At 41.1% G+C, this 17,734-nt stretch overlaps 2 long non-coding RNA genes across 4 annotated transcripts; both read right to left on the reverse strand.

Annotated features, from left to right (window-relative positions):
• Window positions 1-1,461: 1,461 nt before the first annotated feature.
• On the reverse strand, window positions 1,462-7,349 carry LOC139605976 (uncharacterized). 2 transcript variants are annotated; one of them, XR_011684515.1, is made up of 4 exons: window positions 5,906-7,349; window positions 3,589-3,634; window positions 3,207-3,294; window positions 1,462-3,088 (listed from the first exon to the last, which is right to left on the reverse strand). It is a non-coding gene; the product is annotated as an uncharacterized lncRNA (long non-coding RNA). The 2 variants fall into 2 exon arrangements; XR_011684514.1 differs by having other exon boundaries at window positions 4,732-7,348.
• A 1,630-nt stretch (window positions 7,350-8,979) lies between these two features.
• Window positions 8,980-15,868, reverse strand: LOC139606356 (uncharacterized). 2 transcript variants are annotated; one of them, XR_011684610.1, is made up of 3 exons: window positions 12,197-15,868; window positions 11,352-11,442; window positions 8,980-11,253 (listed from the first exon to the last, which is right to left on the reverse strand). It is a non-coding gene; the product is annotated as an uncharacterized lncRNA (long non-coding RNA). The 2 variants fall into 2 exon arrangements; XR_011684611.1 differs by having other exon boundaries at window positions 12,185-15,868.
• Window positions 15,869-17,734: the final 1,866 nt, after the last annotated feature.

Here is a 17,734-nt window from a genome sequence, read left to right on the forward strand (position 1 = left end):
AAATTAAAATTTTACACAGTAGTCAAAATTTTACAGTCCATGCACAATAACAGAGGACCTCAGGAGGCTTCAGGTCTGTATCAAATTGCACATAAAGAAGTGTTCAAGAATCTGAGCTTAGTGATAAGAAGAATGAAATTCTGGAGACACACTGAGTCTGTGACACTGCAGAACAGGGGCCGTTAACCTCTTAAAATCAATGCAGAAAGTCAGTCTGTGTCAGTGTCATCAGCACACACAAGACGAAGAAACAGATTTCATAAAACACACAAGATATTTTACAAGCTATCAGCATCACAGCAGGGGAAAAGAGTTGTTCCATTATCTCCACAGTCATGAAATAATTTTTATTTGTTGCTGGTCAGTTGACAGGAATTGTATAAATGTGCCAGCATCAAAATATAGATTCAAAACTTTTCATTTTTATAAAGGAGCTGCTTTTTTCTCGTAGTTTTACAGAGCAGAGCCGAACAACCAAACCATATCTAGTGACACCTCTCCTTACATCTGATCTCAGAACAACGTTCTGTCCCACAAAGGATCTGATGTTGCCTGTTTGCATTCATCTTGTAATTTACTGCCCTCTTGTGGCTGCAGTGGGTCGTACCTCTGAAAGCTAGCTGCTATTGTTTTTGTCATCTATCACGTGAGCATCTTATTTTGGATGTGTGTGCATTGAGGATGACCCTAGGATCTTTGATGCTGTGAGATCAGTTATGATATTGCGCAGATTTGTGCGGAAACTAAACTTGCACATGAGAAAATGTTAAGAGGCAGCTGTACAAGCAACAAGCAAATAACACTGTGACTTATAGTATCTGTGCAAGATCTGCAGTTTGAGAAGATTGTTAGAAGCAATACTTTTAAAGTTTGGACTGACTGACGCTTCTTAATTTGATGAGTTTCCCCTTCCTCAGCCAGCTGGGAGCTACGTGTAGCCTGAAGATGTTTGGAGCTCATGGCCTCAGAAAACAAAGTAATTGGAGTCATGGAAAATGTCGAGACCCTCATCACAAGTGGGGTCATTTTGGGACATCTAAGTCTCAGTGGCTCTCTGTTAGACTTAGCTCTCCTTCATCAGCCTGACACTAGCATGCTGGCATCACACATGCCTACAGTTAGCATGTTGGAGTTGGAGGAAACTCAGATGTTTCCCAGATGCATGTATATCCAGATATAGAAAGATCCAAATATAGAGATATAAAATCAATACACTGTACTTTATTTTGATGAAAGCGTTCACATCTCATAAACCTGGCAGGTGTATCACGTCTACCATGCTACACGAGAGGAACACATCATAATACTAATATGTAGGTATTCTAACTCAAGCTTGTTTCCATGCTGATAATCATGAGTAACAATATCTTTGAAACAAAGATCAATTTCTGAAAGCTGAACCTCTAGTTGGTTCACATTTATACAGATACTGACATCCATACCATCAGCAGCTGTTGGTATTCGGACATGAGACTACTGTGTTTTGTGTGTGTCTGTGTGTGTGTGTGTGTGTGTGTGTGTGTGTGTGAGAGAGCAAGCTGGAGGTTTCTCCTCCCTGGAGAAATAAAGGTGTAGAACAGCTGGATAGGAGTTAGTGCAGCGAGTTGATGGAGCTCTGCTGGTGTTATACATCACTCGCCCCACTGCTCCCAATTAAAGCCTCGGGGCAGATTGGTTCAGAGCTCTGCAGAGACTGACCTTTGAGTGACAAAGCTTTTGACTCTCATTAGCCAACCAAGTAGCTCGCACTAAAGACAATCCAACATTGATTTTGGATCTGACATGATCTCTCTCCCGCTCGCTTGTTACTCGGTGAGTAAGCTGCATGTAGACGCTTCCTTCTGTCCAGCCGTCCACTGCTCAAGTGTGCCTTGAGTGTTCAGATCCTCTGAGAGAACTGTCTTTTGGGTCTCGTACAGTCTGTGTCATGGTGATTTTGACACTGGTATAAACCCCTCAACAGGCCTATGGAAAGGTGTTTTGCTTTTTTGGGGGGGCTGGCATCCAGTGGTAAGTGGCATACTGAAAATCTATACTCAAATAAAAGTATAATACTCCCATAAAAAAAAAAAAAAGAAAAAAAAATACTCAATTAACTCAGGTTAATTTACATTTTAATATTTTTAAGGTGTGTGGGTCAGTTCAAAATTATGAAAAAAACAGCATGCTATGACATAAAGCAGGTTCAGTAGGCTTATCAGACAAATAATAATAATAACAAAAATTAACAATTTCCCATTATCTGCCCGTCTTCCTCACCTACCCTACTCTCTCCATTATGAAAATTTAAATAAACATAATTAAAATTAGCTAATGCAAGTACATTCACAGACAGTAATTACTAGCTCAAAAACTGATTTGTGTAAGATTGTAAGTTTGAAAAAAAGAATATGAAAAGTACTCCATTCTTCAAAAAACAGGTTCTGTATTAATACTGTGAAAGTATCAAAGTGCTCAATCCACAGAGAAATGCACACAGCTTGAATTCAGAAACTGAGCCATCAGGACTTCTGTAACTTTGTGATGTCACAACAAAGCAGTCACCACTCTTAGCCATGCCCCAAGCCCAGCCCACCTTGACTGGACCGACCATCTAACCTTGCAGGATTTAGTCTCCCTGCGTGTTTACCGGAAATCTGCTATATTTGTAGGATCACTCAGAAAACAGTCCGCCAATCAGAAGTGAGGCTCAGAGCTTCTCTTCTGATTCTGTTGTCACTAGAGCTCCAGCTCCAGTTCATTTGGTGTTCTGGTTTTACTTTGACTTTCTGTCTAGAGACTTCCAATAAATCATTAGAAATGATTTAATTGATCTCTTTTTATTCACTGATTCAACCCAAACAGAGCTCAGGACAACACCTGATTTTATTTTTGATCAGTCAGTGAAGATCCAGAAGGATCTAGACCTGGAAAAAACACACACATAAGAGCCAGCAGGGTTGAGTCTGCAAAGAGGAAGGCCTGGAGAGTAAGAGCAGCTTCATCTCCCCTTTAATCAGTGATGTAACTCACTGTTGTGCTGATCGATAAAGTTATTTCCAGGTGTTTGTGGTTCAGAACGTCTTCTCCGAAAACAGATTTTATCCTGCTGAGAAGGGGAGAGCAGCCAGAGGTTGGACCGGGCCACTCAATAACACACTCACACACCCACAAACACAGTCGACTAATAGTGCTGATTATACTTAATAATTAATGAGCAGCCCAACCTGCTGCTGCTGGAGTCCGTCCATCCGTCGATGTTTTTCTCTCTTTTTCGGTGCTTGGACACTTTATCAGCCACTCGCTGTCTTCACCCTGAGGAGTTTAAAGATACACCCCCTGATTTTCTTACATAACATCACTGATTTCCCCTTTTCCCTGGCTAAAAAACAAAAGTTACGATCGCACAGGTTTTACCAGTTGGCCACTAAAACACTGATAAAGTTTTGTATATTTTGCTGCATGCAACGTCACAGAAACAAGACCTGCTGACCCGCAGAGCCTCTCCGGATTGTCTGCCTCATTTCTGCTGAAAATGTTACTGATACTGGCAGGCACAAACATGCATATTAAAGGCAACAAATATGTTTCACGTATAACAGCTCTTACCGTCTCATCTAAAACCAGCAGCAGAGAGAGTAACATCCAGTGAACACTGTGGAAAAAAAAATCAATAGTCTCAGTACGGATGAAGGTATATTTAAAATGTATGAGTTCAGGGAGAGAGTGTGCAAGAAAAATAAAACACACAAACACAAAAATTAATGCACGCTGAGGTGCACTATAAAAATGAAACTGATTGGAAATTTCATGTAAACAATGCTGAAAGTTATAACCTTACAATAAACTTTAATTCTCTCAGCACAGCAGAGATAGCAAGTTATTTATCAGTTAGAAAACAGCTGACACTTCAAGGCCTCTCGTAGCTTGTTTTAAAGGGTCAGTTCACCCAGATTACAAAAAAAAAACCAAAAAAAACAAAGATTAAGCAAAAAGCGAAATCATAATTTGTTTTTTTGCAGTTAGGTTTGGCTTCATTTGTCCACAATTTTAAACATCAATTTCTGAAATTATTGCCTCTTCTCTGCCCTCTCACCAGTGATTTATCACCACGTCTTTACTTTGCATGCATGTTTAAAAAGGATTAAAGAGAGAGTTTAAATCAGCAGCCGAGGATACTGGGGGAACAATAAAAAAATAATAAATAAATAAATAAAAAATAGAATTACCACCACGTTGTGGTTTGCCTCCACCAACCAGACGATTGGATATAAAATGTAATCACTTCATTTCATCCTCATAGACATTTCAGTTAAATTGTCAAAATTAGTGAATTAATTTGTGAGTTATGGCCAATAAGGTGCTTTGTGAGGTCACAGTGACCTTTGACCTCTGACCGCTAAATTCTAATCAGATCACCCTTGAGTCCAAGTGAATGTTTGTGCCAGTTGTAATAAAATCCCCTCTGAGCGTCACGGAGAAATAGCGTTCACGAGAATGGGATTGACAACCTGAAAACGTAATGCGTCCGAAAAACGGAGGTACACACAAAAAATGGCAATAACCTGAAGAAAATAGAAGTCGACTGGACAGGATGGATAAAAAATGTAACAAAGAAAACATGATGGGCAGAGAGATAAGCAGAGTTAATGGAATAACTGTGTGGAACACTGTTATTCTAATGTAACTGTGCCTGCCTCATCTTTCTTCAGGGGTTTAACTGCATACAGCAGAACAAATATACACTCTTACTCAGAGCTTCCTGGCATGGAAATACTCCTGACTGATTTGAATTGACTCTTTCTTCTTCTTCTCTTTAAAACAAAACCCTGACTTAAATCTAAAGGCACACTGAGCATCAGAGGAACTTCTGACTGTGACTCCAGATAGGATCTCTCTCAGCGTGGAAGCGATTATCCGCTCACACTGCTCTGCTTTCATGTGTTAATATCATGTTAATTCACTATCAGTATTCCAAACTCTCTCAGATTTGACTTCCTCAGTCTGTTCAGATTTTAATTTAATTTCATCAATAGTTTATGTGGTTAAACTTCTGACCCTGACAGTCAGTTCATTTACACACACACACACCCTTATAATTAGATTTGAACCAGATTAAACAGAAAGTCAGTGTGTGGCTCTGTAAAGACCTTAATCTGATTGTCACAATGTCAGAGAGGTTATAATCAGATTAATACAGAGGCAGATCTCCACTCAGTCTTTTCTCCTTTTGAGATTGTTGTTACTGTAGAGGTCAAAGGTCAGAGGACTGGGGAAGCAAGGATTAGAGTGGGATGGAGGCAGTGAAGAGCTGAGTTTTTACAGTCAGCCTGAAGATGGATTCAAACAATTTCACTGCCAGTTTCAGTGTCTGTTGTTTCTGTGATTCTTCTTTTCGTGAAGCTCAAATGACTGATGCTTTTTTTTTTTTTTTTGGAAGCTCCATTGAGAGATTTGAGTACAGAATAAGAGTAGCCAGTATCTGCTGGTTGTTCCGGGGCCGCATCCTTCAGAGGCTGCATTTGAAAACCGACTGCATCACAGCGGTGTGTGACCAGGCTGTCCCATTTCAAAGGCTCCTTCAAATGTGGCTGAGATATGCATCCTTCTTTTCCTTGGCCATGAAGGCTCCAACTCCTTGGTGCTCCAGCCTATCCCAAGATTCACTGTGCATCGGTAATGAAAATAATATGGCAGCAAACAACACCGACAGCCAGCCTGAGGATTGCATTTTCACGGGGTTTCCATGCGTACTTGAAAACAGCTGACCAGTTTTCCACATGGAAAATTAAAGTATAAATATTATGATCAGTTTCACCCCAAGTAGGAAATGTAACAGAGAAATGGATGCAGGTGTTGTGTTCATCACACTGCCGCCCAACGCAAGACACTGCAGAGTCATGGGGTTGTTTAATTGGCCACTTACCTCTCCTCACAGGACGTCTTTGACCCCTCCTGGGAGGAAACCTACCTCAGAAGAAGGGTAAGGGAACAGGAAATGAACTGTGCTGTCAGTGAAATCACATGGTCATGTGATCAGTGTAATTAAAATATCCAAAGCAAATTCAGATGCCTCAGAGGAGGATTAGTTGCTGTGTCAGTTCTCCTCTCTACCTGTTCACGTACTGAGAGCTCACCTGCAGGCTGCTGCTGTCTCTGCATGTTAATGTCTTCTAACAGCTCTGTCCTTGTCCTGTGTGTGTGTGTGTGTGTGTGTGTGTGTGTGTGTGTGTGTTGTCAATCATTCCCTGGCGTACCTGCTTCATTTCACCCAGGTTAGGTGAGCTCTCTGTGTTTTTTCTCTGTTTCCTCATCACTTTCTTTCTATAAATAAAAACACTTCACCATCAGCCCTGCGGTCATCTACAGATGGGTAATTTCTTCCCTCAGGTCACTGTCTCATGAGGGACGGCCGCATCATGTAAATTGAGTGGTGACTCTCAATGTAACGGCGAGCCCTGGTGAAGCTTGATTTAATTTTTTTTTTTTTTTTTTTTGCTGAATCTGTGAAAGAGCCTGGGTGAAAAGAAAAATGCATATGTTTGATAACGTTTTGCAGGAGCTAAACCCTAAATTGACTCTTATAACAATGTTTTTTGGCTCCTTTAACTTCACCATCTATCAGCTATGTGTCACCAATACCTGTAAAATAAACAACCAATACACTGGAGACAGGACTGGGGTGGGGTGACTGCAGTGTTTAACATTTGTCCAGGGACTGCTGATGAAAAATAGCCTCTTAGCTAATTCAGCAGTGTTTATTCATGTGCAGTGCTCTGGCCAAAACTGTTTGTGTCGGTGGTTTCATTTTAATTCTGATCTTTCAGGCACCTAAAAGACAGAGTGGGCCTCTCAGCTCTTTACTGACTTCCACAGCAGCACTGAACTGTTTGCTCTGAGGGGCCTCAGTGGTCTCGGCCCCTCTTACATCTCAGACCTTTTAAACCCTCAAATATCGTCTGGGTCTCTGAGGTCTCCTGACCTGATAATGTTGGGGCAGAAACACAAGAGGAATCCAGTATTTGCTTTTGGGGCCTTTTAGATTGAGGAAGAACCTCCCTCTCTTTATACTGGATCTGCCCCCATAACGGAAGCCATTAGAGGAGTGAGAGAGAGAGACAAATCCGATTTAGTTCAGAATTTTGCTGTAATTTAAACATCACAACTAAGAATTTTTACCAGATGAAGGTCTGAAAACTGGAACATTGTTAATTAAGTGAACCGGAATGATTGACAGCGGCAGGATTTCTTTGGCTCTTTAACTGTAACTTAACTCATGACGCATCTGACGTAATGAATCCAAACTAGGAGAGTTTGTTAAATTTAGGATGATTAATAACCAACCAGTCCTCCAACCTGAACAACCACATTTTTTTCAACCCTCTGATATGGCCCATAGGAGTGTCTCCTGAAATAGAACCCCTACAGAGCAGGCGTACCAAACCTTGGTTGTCATGGTTACAATAATAAACACATAGACTGTACCAAGATCAGTGTACCTACCGTTGTTGCCATTGTTACTATAATAATGGTCAAGGCTTGGTTAGGTTTAGGAAAAAATTGATTTTGGTTAAAATAATTACCACTCAACATTAGATGATCTTTGTTGTCATGGTTACAATAATAACAACGAATGGTCATGGATAATAGAAACAACATAACATATCAGAGGGTTGAAAAAAATGTGGTAAACAACATAAAATTCCTGTGTTTTGTTGACCCATCCATCCAACCCAACCTCCTCCTGACGTAGACTTTGTCATTCTATATACTACGTCACCGCACTTTCCCCTTTGCTCCTGTCATAATTAGTACAGCCACTAGATGTCGCCTAGCAACAAAACCTAACCTCATAACCAAGCAGCAACCTCCAAGGCTGAAAAGTGAAGCCAATACAGAAGTGCAAAAACTGCAGTTCCTCAAATGACCACTAGAGTCTGGCTACAACGGTGAGTCAATCCCCATAGACTCCCTTGCTAAAATGTCCAACTTTAGAGCAGAAATAAACATGTTTACAGCCTGGTACAAAAATGGTTTTGGTAGCTAACTTTACAACCTGTATAGTTGTTCAGGTTGCAGGTCTGGTTGGATTTAGGTGGATAAATTGTACGTATTGTATTGGTTCATTGTATGGACACTAGGGCACATTAGCACAGTCTGATTATTTGTTTCAATCAACTGGATTTGTTCATGTGTTTCGGTTCCATTCACCTTCCTGCAGGATATTGACTGCAAGTAAAACTTTATCTCCCTGTGCAGTTGAAGAAAAAAAGAAAACAACTGAATGACGTTACTTTGCTCTGCAACAATTTGAATAGATAAAGAGGAAATTAAATCTTGTTTAAGGGACAGCGCTGATGGCGGCTGCAAAGTGCCAAGGCGAGCCAGCACCCAGGGCCGGGTCGTCACCAGCAGATTGTTCCAGAAGTGTCGACATGATTGACTAAGTGAAAACATATGGCGAGGGATGCAGGGACGGCCCCGGGGACCTTCGACTTGCCCGCTGCCGAAGACCCCCACCCACCCCTTTCCCACCAAACCTTCTCCTCCTCGTCCTTTTACCTTCTCTCTGCTTCCCCTCCCTCCTTTTCCAGCTGAGTGGCTCCTAATTGAAGAGGGCGTAGGCTGCGTGTCAACAGCCGCCAATGAGGTCATAAATCGTATGTGAGCGACCACCATGCTTCCTTTTTCATTTTTTCTCTCCTCCCTTCTGCACACGGTCTCATCACTGCAGCTCTGCTGTTCTCTCGTGATTCAGTTTTACTGAATAACTCTACTCTGTACCACTTAAATACCAGTGTTGGAGAGTAGTGAACAACATGTTATTAAACTAGTGGTTTAACTACATTTTGCAGTAACTTCCTGGTTATTTAACTACATTCATATGTGCATAGTGATTCAAGTTGTTAATTTACCAAAAAAATTGTATTTTTTTATTTTTTTGTTTTACTTCACCATTACTTCCTAACCACTCTGAAGGCAGCCCAGGAAATGCCCTCATCAGTCAGGCACCTCCACACACTTGACCTTTGTGCAGTGCACGTGCAAAAACCAAGGGCAGGTGTTCCTTAGTGCTCACACTGTCACAACATTATCATGGACACACCTCCCCAGTTTCAGCCTGAGGGAGAATCACCATTGCCATTCACCATAGTAGTAACGAAACTAAAAAGCTGACTTTGGCAGCTTTAGTAACTACATTTCTCCTTTGTGCAGCTTTTCTGTATAGTTTATCTCCAGTGTAAAATAATTGTTAACTTGCACGGCTATGCTATTGCTAACACCTCTTCACCTTTATCAGTTTTTATATAGAACCTGAATGTCCTGAATCTCAGTCCTCTTCACTATGTTGTATTCAATTTACCACATTTGGCCAAAAATATGTGACACCTGCTTTGACTTCCCATTGCTGCAGGTAGCAAGGATATGAATTTGTATTTAAAGCAAACAAACTGTGCAAAGGTCGTGACATCATTATAAAATAATAGGTTGATGGGTTACTAAACTTAGGTTTTTCAAATCAAGGTTGAGTAGGCTTCAAAAAAAAAAAAAAGTATTTTGCCGCTGTCTGAAGAAGGGAAAGAAGGGAAAAGGAACGTTGGGTGTCAGCAATGAGCTGCTTGTTAGGAGCTTCATGAGATTGTTTTCCTGATCTCACGTGAAACACGAAGCATCAACTTGAGTGATTCAAAACAAAGCAAAGTTGGACTCTGGAGCAGTGGAAAGATGTAGTCTAGACTAATGAATCACTAATGAAGCCTGGCAGCCTAATAGATAAATGCAGTTTTAGAAAGTGCCTGGAGAACAACACCTGCTAAATGAGTGGCGCTCTGAAGTTGGTCTGGGTCTGCTTCTGCTGGTTTGGACATCTTAGTCCTAATGAAGAGAAATCTTCTTCCAACTTTTTGTCAGCAGTTTGTGTTTGTCTCTTTCCTGTTAGAACATTACAATGAATCTGTGCACAACACCAGCTCCATAAAGAAACGGTTTCCCCCAGTTTGGGAGGACCCGGAACAAACCCATCATTCGCGTTGGACTCATTTTCTTACAGGTGGATGGACACACACCCTTTGCTCAGGTGTCCACATACTTTTGACCATGTAGTGTATTTAGCAGAAAAGCTCAGTCCCCTCTGTTTCTAACTGTTGCACATTGTCGTGGAAACAGACAACAAATCTAGGCTTTAACTCAACCCGGGGTTTGTTTAAAATCAATCGTCCTCTCTCAGCGAGCTGTGGGCGTCATTACCTGTTTGTCTTCTCTCTCTCTCTTACTCTCTCTCTCTCCCTCTTTCTAGTTGCCAATCAGCCGTCAATCTGCCACTCGCTGACATTTTCCATTTCTGTCCCGCAGTTTTTTGTTTGGTTTTTTATTTTTTTTCGAGCTCCTTATTCTCCTGTTATATAAACACAAGTTTTTTTGTTTTTTTTTTAAATCAGATCTAATCAACTCAGCAGGATAGAACACTGAGCTGTTATCCTGTCTTACAGAAGACACATTGTCACTCATTACAAACACACACACACACACACACACACACACACTCCAGCAGAGTGATTCGTTTGTTGCATTTGTGCAGAAACAAACTTGCTTCTGATTCTATAAACTTCCTTGACAACCTCCTTCAGTGATGATCAGACTAACACAACCTGATTGCCCACGAAGCTTCACTTTATTTTGAAACTTAGAGCAGGAAACTTTGACTTACTCCCGTGAATAGAGGAGGTTTGTTTTCTGATGTAACGGTGGCTGTGATCAGCAGGGAGGAAGGTTTTAAATCCCTATTAAAGGATAATCGTCAGCCACTTTCATTTTAATGGCACAAAGACAGATACACTTAGCACCTGTTTATGTGGTTGATACAATTATCGCTAACACTGTGTAGCATTTACAAACAGTATATGAACATTTAAAAACAAGCCCTCCTGTGGTCACACATCAATGGAGGCTGCTGTATAAGATAATAAAACACGGCTGGAATATTATAAAATATGTCTTCAAAGGAGAAGTTGTAATTGTCTACAATGACTGTACATTATTAAATAGTTAAATGTCCTTATATTTGTTTATAACTGCATTTTTTGGGAAGGTACATCTACTGGGGATGGGGGAGAGGGGGAAAAAAGGAGGAGAAGTCAGGGGAGAAAGAAAAAAAAACAAACAAAAAAACCCACCCCAGATAGGATTAGCTCCCTCCTTGAGGGTCTGGGAGGAAACCATGTTGGCAGACAGGTCCCTTCCACCTGATGGTCAGCCTCCTCCCAAGGGGCAGCCCTGTATATCCGTACAACAACAACAACTTCATCAAACTGAACCAATCCCATCTGCCAACCTATATCACCGGTCGATAACAAATAAACTAACAAACTCACAAACCATACAGCTTCTGCCTCCCCAGCACTGCATGCTTCTCCCACTGATGGATGGTTTCCCCCACTCTCTCATCTATCCCCAAGTACCTGCCTGGGAAGAAAGAAAGGGATAAAAATAAATAAATACATAAACAAACAAACAAATAAATACACCTAACTTATTTGTCTTATTTGTCTATCTCAGTAAATCAAATCAAATTATATATATATATATATATATATATACACATATATATAGCAATAAAAAGAAGCTGTCAGGTGTTCTCTGTAGTACTGTATGCCATCATGTTACGTTATCTTATGCTATTCTGTCTTCTTATGTTAGGTCTCATTCTATTATGCCCTGATGTTGTCTCTGTCTTTGTCTTCGTCTTACTTCACCAAATAATAATTAAAAAAAGATTTGACAACAAGGCGCTTATATGATATCATAGATTTATCCTTTCCATGTGTGAGAAACAAAAACCTTTATTTTGATACATAAGGGTGTCGTAGTTGAAGCAGCAGAAGAGTCGTCCTGCTCCCGTCACCTCTGCAGTTAGCAAATAGCTAAATGAGCGACAATGGTGCTTGACTGAGATGCTGATTCTACAGACGCCGCCACAAAAGCTTCCACAAAGTCACTTTCTGTTTGCAGCAGCTTTATGTGCCGCCGGAAAGAGGAAACCAGCAACTGCTGCCGCCGCAGCTGTCAGCGATGCTTCAGTTTTGGCAGGAGGTCGGTGGGTTACAGCTCGCGGCGTACAGAGCGCGGAAAGACAGGAGCAGATAGGATGAGGAGGATGTGTGTGTAAACAGATGGCTGTAAACAAAGTAATGATAAGTAACTAAACTCAACACTCAACCGCCAGCTGAACGCCGCTCCTCTCAGGGGTCTCTGAGGAAATCTCTGAAAATGAGGTGCTCCTCGCATCTTGTGTGTGTCTAAGACTCCTCTTCCAAACTCTCCCGGGTTCTCCTCCCCCTCCGGCACGTTAGGGAGGTGACACTGCCCCGCCGCTGCTGAGCTAAGAAATAAACTAAGGTTGCTGCAGCCGCCGCTGCTGTTACTGCTTCTTGGGTAGAATTGATCCCCAGCGAGATGTGGACTTTCTTCCATCTGCTCATCGCTAATTAACAGACAAGAGCTTCCCAGAAGAGAAACTAGTGCTGCCTCTCCTCCTCCTCCTCAGCTGCAGATCTGCGGGGAAACAAACACACCGGCCCCGACAGACGCTTAAGCCTGCGAGGTGAAACAGCCAATCAACGAACACGATCACTTTTATCAGCAACTATGGCAAAGATGCAGCAGCAGGTTTGTACGGGTGATGGTGATGTGGAGAGCAGCAGAGTCAAACTGAGATCCAACATCTGAGAACTGAAATGAAAAAAACGATATACATATGTCTATTTTGTCATCTGTCCCAGGGGAACTGTTCTCCTGTCTGTCCTCATACTCCAAAATGAGTTTTGCATACTTCCATATTACAAGGAGCAGCCTCTGCAGGTGTACGGAGCTAGACAAACAGTGCAATCAGAAGGATTTAAAGATTCCCATATGGCTATATCCACGCTACTATGTTTTCGTTTAAAATGAAAACAATTTCCATCCAGACCACCGTTTCAGCTCAATATCAGAAACCAGATCTGCGTCCATACTAACACACCTGAAAACACATACATGTGTGACCATTCATGGACACTGGGCATGCATGAGCTGGTGTAAACAGGAAGCAGATTGTCTACTTTCAGGTGTACTCAGCTGATTTGTTGCAGAAAATACTACGAAAGCAAAGGCAGTTGTAGCGTTAACATGCGGGATTTGAATGAACAACAGCTGCTAGCAAAGAAAACAAGGTCAGTAACACTTGCAATTCATTTCTCATGTTGCTTTCACCACTGGTAGTCCAGGCTGATAAGGCAATCAGGGAGTGACCTGGTGTGTCTATGTCTTTGTTTCAGAAGGTCTCTGTTTTTGCACGTCCACACTGCAGTGCAACCCCAGAGTTTTCAGTTAGAGCAGGGCCAGCAGCATTTCCAAAATGCTCCATTTTCGGGCGTCGAAAATCCCGGAGTGGTATGGACGGGAGGCAAAAACGTAGCTAAAGAGATGAGTTTTAAAATGAAAACCTAGTGGTGCTAGGCTTAGCTCTGACATTGGGAAACTTCAGACGTAATAATCTCTAATAAAAGTCTTTAGTAAAAGTCACATCTTTTATCCTAAGATCCACAATAGAGTCAAAAAAGTTTGCTGTGTAAAATTTTGGGGATTATTTGGAGAGTTTTAATTAAAAAGCAACAACATACTTTGTAGTTTAAATTGTTGGTTCAGACTTTATCTATACTCTCTTCCAGTACCGGAAAGAGTTGGTGTTGTGTGTGATCATTCCTCCTGTCCATACTGACTGTGAGGAGTGGAGAGTAAAACTTTTTTTTAACTATATTGTCTTTTTGTTCAAGTAAAGGAGCATCTTACAGTGTGCAGCACACATGAATCCCGCCCACATACACACGCCCAAACATTCATAAAGGGTATGCATTTCTGAATTGATCCATTGTTTCAGACGAAGAGAATAACAAATAACACAATATTTTCCCGCTGTGTGTAGCAAACCTCATCTGTAACTGACAATATTTGAACTTAATTAGTATCAATTATAATTTACATATCCCTCCATAACAATGGAAAAGCAAAGGAAAAAAAATAACAATGAATGGGTCTCAAGAAACCATCTCAACTCTTGTCAGATAATTTGATGTAATTACAATGATTTATAAAAAGGTTTTTTTTCCTTCTTCTATAAAGAGATGGATAGTTCAAATTTAGTATGGCTGAAATAGCTGATAGACATCAGTCAACAGAAAATACAACAAATTAACGCAACAGTACACACAAGTGGACAGGTTAACACCAACATCACCGTTGTCACCAAATTATCAAAAAATCAGTAGAAAAACTAGAATTATCGCCACGAATAATGACCAGAAATCTTTTACAGAACATTATGATGTCACAGTGAAGTTGACCTTTGACCTTTGGGATATAAAATGTCATCACCTCAGTTTATCCTATTAGACATTTGATTTAAATTGTGTCATGCTTAGTGTATGAATTCATGAGTTTTGACCGAAAATGTTTTTTGTGAGGTCACATTAACCTTTAAACCTATGGCTACCAAAATCAAATTAGTTCATCTTTGAATCCAAAAGAATGTTTCTGCCAAATTTGAATAAGGCGTTATGAGATGTTGCGTTCACAAGAATGGGACACAGAGAAATGATAAAATAAATAGATAAATAAGACAAGAGAAGGAAATAGGGGCAGCGTATCACATCCTCAGGTTGTCACTGGCCAAATCCGATTTGGAAATGCCAATAGCTGATGGAAGCAAATAAACTGTAGAGCACACATTGATAATTTGTCCCAACAAGTCACAGATGAACAAACCAACAGATCACAGCAAATGTTTAAACTGACTCAATCAAAGAGGAGCAGAGCATTTTAAACAAAACTTACAACTTCTGAGCTATCTCAAGAAAGTGAAAAATCAGTTTGGGTAAGTTTATCATCCAGAGTGGTTCCTAAGTGTTTGTTCTGCATGATGCAGTTGCAGGCTCTATTTTAACAATGCCTGTTGGAAGAGAAGTGGGACTCAGCCGTGAGGGGACACCACTGGAGGATAAGTACAGTAGACAGAGAACCATTTAGACGGACTCTCTGTCCTCTGTTTGTCAAGAAATCAGTTAACCAGCAAACAATGTTAAAATCCAAGTTAAGGTTTTGTGCAGGGCTGTGAGGTGGTACACAATTAAAAGCTAAGGAGAAATCAATCTCCTCCATGGTCCTGTTTCCTTCTAGATGCCTCAAAGATGTAACAGGGTTTCAGCAGCAGCTTCAACCCCTCTTCTGGCCCTCTGATCAATGGAGGGGGTCCAGTCTGTCCTGTGTCACATTTCTAAATAGGAAAAGTAGATTCCTAGGAACCTTGTGCTGCTCCAAAGAGGACTGAAAGGTTGAGTAAAAATTACAAATAGCACAGAGTTTCAGGATTTTACCCCCAGTGTGGTCAGGACCAGGACATTCCTTTTCATTGATAAGAGACAGAACTCAGTGAGTTCATGATAAAAATTGTGTGCAAACCTTAAATAAAACTTATTTCACTCCTCCACCAGTCCAGTGTCAGACGTGTCAAAAGACTCCACGTCTCTTTTTACTCTGCTTTCCTGCCATAGATTTGATGCCTTTCCAGCCTTGCACATCAGTTGCCATTTCTCAGTTCACTCTGCGCTTTACACTTGAGTTTAGCGGGTTTTATGTAGTTTTATCTCCCTCTCAACACACCTCTGGACCTGTATTTTTGAGTGCTGTCCCCCTGATAAAAGGTTAGCTTCCTCTGATTCAGCAGTTGTTTAAAGGATTCGCTAATCCAGTGTTTGAGTGGAAGATTTTTCCCCCTTTAGGGTCAGAGGGCTGTGCAATGGCATTTGTAGGCACTTCTGATGGTCCCATAGCATAGGTCCAGCACCTTTGTAGGACAGGTAGCATATGTAAGGTGTGTCCAGGATTATGATTTGCAAATGCTGCATCATTCTCATGATGGCTCATGTTGCATTTTCTTCTATTTTAGGCTGGAAACAGGTGATAAATCTCTACATCATGTGATGCAGCAGTGAGGTTTTAGACACGCGTGTCACGCAAGCAGTGTTTCCACTTTCAACCTTTAACATGGGTGAAAACCAAAATGCTCTGCAACCGCCACAGCAAGCAGGCAGCGTGTTCCTGGCCTTAAAGACTCTGTCTGTGGCTTGTTCCACCTTTCCCTCCCCACTTCCTCACCTGAGCAGTCCTGGTCCTGTAGGGTTACATTAAATGGTCTTCCTTCAGGATTACTGGCTGTATAACAGTGCCTGGTTCTCGCCTTTACTTGAGTCTGTAGGTTTGTTTCCAGCAACCTGCTTAATGTGCAATTTGAAATTGCAAACTAAAAAACAAGTATCATCACTAATTCACAATTATGTTTTACTTTTCTATAAAATTGATGCAAAGCTGCAATAGAAACCTGGGTTATGAGAACAGTCATACTCCTCCAGGCCACACACATCTGTAAAAAGAAAAACTATGTTGAAAGAAAAAGCTTGTAATCTCCATTACAGTTAAGTGATAATGTGTCAGGCACCAGGACAAACAAGTCGCCCTCCTCCACGCATGAAGTTGAAAAAAACACAGAAAAAGAAACAAAGTGACGGGTGCAGCGCCCCCGGTGTGATGTCAGCATCTTCACAGTGTAAGAGATGAAAAGTTAAGCTGAAGACAAAATGAGGCTTCAACAGTCTGAGTGAGTACAACACACTCTACACACAGACATGTGTGTGTGCATTAAAACTCATCCTCAGCTCAACAACAGAAGCCTGTGATGCAGCAGTCAGCCTGGGCTCCACCTGCAACAGCTAAAACATTAAGGCACCGCTCTTAGGTTGACACATTTAAACATTCAACACACCGAAATAACATTCTGGTGGTAATGTCTCTGTGATCACAGTGATCGCTCTTAATCTTTGGAGAATCAGTCACCAGGAGTTACTTCAGGACGTTTGTGAATCTGCTTCATAAACATTCAGATTGGAGGAGGAAGGACAGGGACTCAACCACATGTTTGAGCCTCAGTCAGACTCAGCTAAGGAGTCTGTTGAGACCAGAATCAGAGACTAGTGGACAAATCAGAACTGTTATGTGTTTATATTGTTTGTTAGCTTGTAACTGGCAGTGGCTGACACAGTGTTAGTGGTTGTGCCAATGCAAACTCTTGTTGTCTGCATTGACAAGGTTTTGTAGTTACTTAGCCCTCCCAACAAGTTTACAAGATTAGTTCCTTGGGTTATATGACATATAATCCATGGCTGTCTGAATCTGTTTTTATGAAACTGTCATTGGTTCTCTGCAGTTCAAGGTGGAACTACTCAGTCATGGTAATTCACTCATCTTTTATTATATAAAAAACATCATATGGACATTAACAAGGTTAAAAGATTTTTATTGGAGGAGGTCTTTCACATTAAAACATGAAAACTATGTGTAGGCAGTGCTCAAGGAAAGCTCAAGAAAAAAAGAAAAACAACAAAAAAAAGACAGTACTAAAAAAAACAAAAAAACTACTCCACATTGTTGAGTTGAGAGCAGGGGCACAGTGAGAGAGGATAAAACCTCAAACATCCCACAGAAACAGGGTTTCAACTATCTACTGATGCTTCTGTTCTGGAGGATAATGTGGGAGTTAAGTGTAGTTTGTGGGGGGTCAACAACCCTCACCGTCACCATGGAAACACAGCAGCTAGTTCACATAACAGCTACGGCACAAGTTCCCCCAAGTGTGTATTTATGTGCAGCTGTCTTTGCTCGCAGCAGA

The sequence above is a fragment of the Trachinotus anak genome, unplaced genomic scaffold, assembly GCF_046630095.1.
Source record: "Trachinotus anak isolate AG129_WGS33_773 ecotype Australia unplaced genomic scaffold, CSIRO_AGI_Tana_v1 ptg000021l, whole genome shotgun sequence".
Classification (NCBI taxonomy): domain Eukaryota; kingdom Metazoa; phylum Chordata; class Actinopteri; order Carangiformes; family Carangidae; genus Trachinotus; species Trachinotus anak.